General features: G+C 52.3%; 1 long non-coding RNA gene across 1 annotated transcript; it reads right to left on the minus strand.

Moving 5' to 3' along the window:
• Window positions 1-1,508: 1,508 nt before the first annotated feature.
• Window positions 1,509-3,617, minus strand: LOC135282759 (uncharacterized). The gene is made up of 3 exons (XR_010348804.1): window positions 3,496-3,617; window positions 3,092-3,301; window positions 1,509-2,889 (listed from the first exon to the last, which is right to left on the minus strand). It is a non-coding gene; the product is annotated as an uncharacterized LOC135282759 (long non-coding RNA).
• Between the last annotated feature and the right edge of the window lie 583 nt (window positions 3,618-4,200).

Here is a 4,200-nt window from a genome sequence, read left to right on the forward strand (position 1 = left end):
TACACCTGGGCTGGATAAACAATGTCCCTGGAGCACAGAAAATTGATATTTTATGATAAATGGAATGTCAGCCCTTGAGCAGGGATGTGGTGGACAGTGCAGGAGACACCAGAGAAGGCCCATCAGGCCAGTCAAGGGCATCTCACAGAGCCCTGGAATTCTTTGGGCTGGAAGGGACATTAAAGCCCATCCAGTGCCACCCCTGCCATGGCAGGGACACCTCCCACTGTCCCAGGCTGCTCCAAGCCCCAATGTCCAGCCTGGCCTTGGGCACTGCCAGGGATCCAGGGGCAGCCACAGCTGCTCTGAGCACCCTGTGCCAGGGCCAGCCCACCCTCCCAGGGAACAATTCTTCTTTTAATGTAAAACTGCCCCTTCCTTGTCTCACTTGCCTTCAAATCCAGGATGTTTCTATTTTCCCTCAGGTTTTATGAGTGGAAAGTGTTGAACAAATAACCAGGAATGTCCCTGGACAGAAGGGAATGACATGAGCCCTCTGCCATGTGAGAAGAGTGTGGAATCCACACCCAGGGGTGGCCCTGGCTTTGGGGATGGAAAAATGAGCAAGTTTAAGGCTGGAGTGCCCTCTGAGCATCCCTTCCCAGCACAGGGGACTCCTGGACCTGACTCCTGTCCTGAGCAAGGATGTGGCATGTGAAGAAGGAGCCTGGATGGAGGCTGGAGGAGGAGGCCTGGCTGTGCTGGCTGTGTGACAGTCTGGGGCCCTGAGTTACACAGGGATTATCCTAATCCCTTCATTAGCTTAGATCCTGCTTTTCTCCAGCACAGGCGAGGCTGTTCCAAGGAGAAAGGAGTCAGTGGTGCAGGAACACACTCCCCTTTCTGCCAAGGAGAAGGAGCTGGGAATAATCCCCCCTGTTCAGCTGGGATGAACGGGATGTGATTGACACCCCCGGCCCCGCTGCTCCTCACTCCAGAGTGGATGGAGCTGCTCTCGCAGCAGCTCAGGAAAGGAGCAGGAAAAACCCCAGAAGAGGTTTCTTAATTAGGAAAATTTCATTTCTGCAGATTAACATATTTATTAGAGCCATTAATCATCCCTTCCTATGTCCTACCACAGCACAGCTCGGCAGGAGCAGGGTGGGATGGGGAACTCCAGCAGGGAGCCAGTGGCTTCCAGAGGAGCATCCCAGCACAGAGCATCCTTCTGCTCCAGGGTCACCGGGAATGAGCCAGGAACAGCCTTGACAGAGTTGTCACCACTGCCACAGGAGGCTAAAAAAGAGCTGGAGAGGGACTGGGGACAAGGGATGGAGGGACAGGACACAGGGAATGGCTTCCCACTGCCAGAGGGCAGGGATGGATGGGATATTGGGAATTAGGAATTGTTCCCTGGGAGGGTGGGCAGGCCCTGGCACAGGGTGCCCAGAGCAGCTGTGGCTGCCCCTGGATCCCTGGCAGTGCCCAAGGCCAGGTTGGACACTGGGGCTTGGAGCAGCCTGGGACAGTGGCAGCTGTCCCTGCCCGTGGAGGAACGGGATGATTTTTAAGGTCCTTTCCCACCCAGGCCATTGCATGGACTCAAAGGAACCAGTCTGGGGTCCCAGCCAGTGGTGTGAGGGATAGGAATTGCTCCAGCCCTGATTTCTGGGTCATTTCCACCTCCTACCAACACCATATCCCCACCCAACAGTGCAAAACAGGTTCTCTGAGTATCTGCTTCAGGATATGTCCCAGACAGTGCTGCCTCCCTCAGCCCACCAGGCCCAGCAGGTCCCACCCAGCAGCTCCTGCCATGAGAGCACTGCTTCAGAGCGTTAAATGTGGAATGTAAATGGAAAATACAAATGAACTTCAAGGGATTGCTTTGTACCCCTGAGGCTTCTCCTGGACCAGCTGGGGGTTGGGGGTTCCTTCTCCTCATCAGTGACCCTTTTTGGGAGTCAGGGAGGTGCTGGTGAGAGGGGACAGGGAGCCTGGCTGGCCACACTTGTCACTACCATGCAGTGAAGTTTGTGCTCTCTACCCCAGTGACCTTCTCCCCTCTTTTCCCTTTTCCATCACTCCCAGAGCCCATCCAGACTCTGAAGTCCTCAGTGACCTCAGCATCCCTACACAAGCAATTTAATTCTTGTCCTATTGTATTTTTCCTGCTAAACTGCATCTGCCCTGCTCCTGGAGGAAGAGCAGAAGGAGTTTACTCTCCTCTCCCACATGTTCCTGGGCACAGCCATCAGGAGGAAAGGAAAGGAAACTCGTGGATCTCTCTGAGCCTGCCCTAATTTCTGAGCCTGGGAAAGGGCGAGGAGCTGCTGTGTGTTCCAGCTCCAGCCTCCAAGGACAGTGTGCTCCCAGGAAGGGAGACACCAGGACAGGCAGGGGAGGGAGCAGTTTTGGGCAGGTCTGGGCTGAGCAGGACGACTTGGCAGCACTCACAGACACTCGGGAACAAGGATTTTTTAGAGTCATGTTTCCTCTGAGCTCCAAAGGAGCAGATTCTGCCTGGATTTGCAGTGATGAGCAGCACAGATCTCATCCATCACACTCAGAGGGTTCCCCTAATTAGAGATCCCCTTTTGGAGCTTCAGGCCCATCCAGTCCCTGACAGAATCCGAGCAGCCCCCCACCCCCTCCTCTGCTCCAACCAGGAGATTTTTCTTCATCTGCTCCTGACAACTGCTGTGCGTGTTGGGAGCTCTGGCCAGCAGCCAGGGCCGGCAGCAGGAGTGGCTCAGTGTCACTGCTGCAGGAGATAAGGGCTCCCAAGAGAGCCAAGGCCTGGCCGCAGTGGCACGGGGCACTGGCTCCCCCCAGTGTATCCCAGTGCCTCCCAGTTCAGCAGAACTCAGCTGGGCTCAGTCGCGGGATGTCCTGGCCATGACTGCAGCGTGCAGGTGGGTATCACATGTGAAAAACACCTTCACTGCCCTGGGAACATTAAAAAATTTAATAAAGGACAATAGGGGACAAGGACCACAGAGCAAAGGCTATTACAGCTGGGTGAATCTTGCACTCAGCTGAGAGCACCCTGTTATCTTTGGGGTACCCCTTAAATACATTTTAGTTACATCAGCCCTTTGCATATTCATAGACCCTCATGCATAGCAAACTTTTCCCCAGACTAGTTCACCTGTTCCAAGAGCTGTTTAGCCTGGCTCCTCTTTGGTTCCACCTTTTAAATCATGTGGATTCCTTGGCTGTGGCTTTAGTCCCTTTTTATCACCTCCAGTTTTTGGGCCTTGGTCCTCACTGCCTTCAGACTGTGGGTGCTGATGGTTGGCAGATCTGCCCAGGTGTCCTCATCCTGTGTTCACTGGATGTTATCCCATCCCAGCAGGCACTTCAACACAAGCACACTGATATCAGCTATTTCACTAAGCTTAATAAACATCAGAAATAAAAACTGTACCTTTATAACAAAGTTACTTTAACACCACACATATAAAATCCATTTTAATATTTGCAAAAAGCCAATATTATAATATGCATCTATAACACTACACATCCACCCCTATCTGCTCCATGGATCTGTACCAAAAGCAGCAAAGTTCTAGCAGCTCTGCCCAGCCCAGGGTCAGGGGCAGCTGCCCTTCCTCTGAGCAGCTGTTTGTGGGTATTTACTCTGAGCAGGTATTTGTGGTTTACTCTGAGCAGGTGTTTGTGGCTATTTACTCTGAGCAGGTGTTTGTGGTTATTTTGCTTTTGCCCCCAGAGCCATCACCTGATATAAATCTGCATCCCACACTCATTCCAGCTAATCAGTCACTAATTACATGATTGAATACCTTGGTAGCTTTTAGGAATATCACACCCTGCCCTGGCAGGAGTCGGGGATGTGTCAAAGATCCTGAGCAAACCACCTGAGAAGGGAAATGTTTATCCAAGGCCAGGCTGGCCCCTGGCTCCCTGTGGTTCTGGTGCTGTCAATGTGTCCAGCTGCTACTGTGGATGTTCTTGCTCCTGGGAGAAGGGGCTGGAACTGGTGTGGTGCAGTTTCAAACCCCAAATCAGTCCCTGCAGATGCATTTCTGATCCCCCTTTCTGATGGAAGTTTAGAAAGAAGTCCATTATTTTCTCCAAGTCCCAAGTGCCTCACGATGATGCCTCAGGTTTTAGCTTTTATATTTTCAGATTCTGTGCTGCTTTACTGTGTAGTTCTGAGCTTCATATTAGGGGATGCTGAGCTCTCTTCACAGAGTAGGGAGACAAAACAATTCCTGCTCTAGCTGGGGACCAAGG

This window comes from Passer domesticus, chromosome 17 (genome assembly GCF_036417665.1).
Source record: "Passer domesticus isolate bPasDom1 chromosome 17, bPasDom1.hap1, whole genome shotgun sequence".
Classification (NCBI taxonomy): domain Eukaryota; kingdom Metazoa; phylum Chordata; class Aves; order Passeriformes; family Passeridae; genus Passer; species Passer domesticus.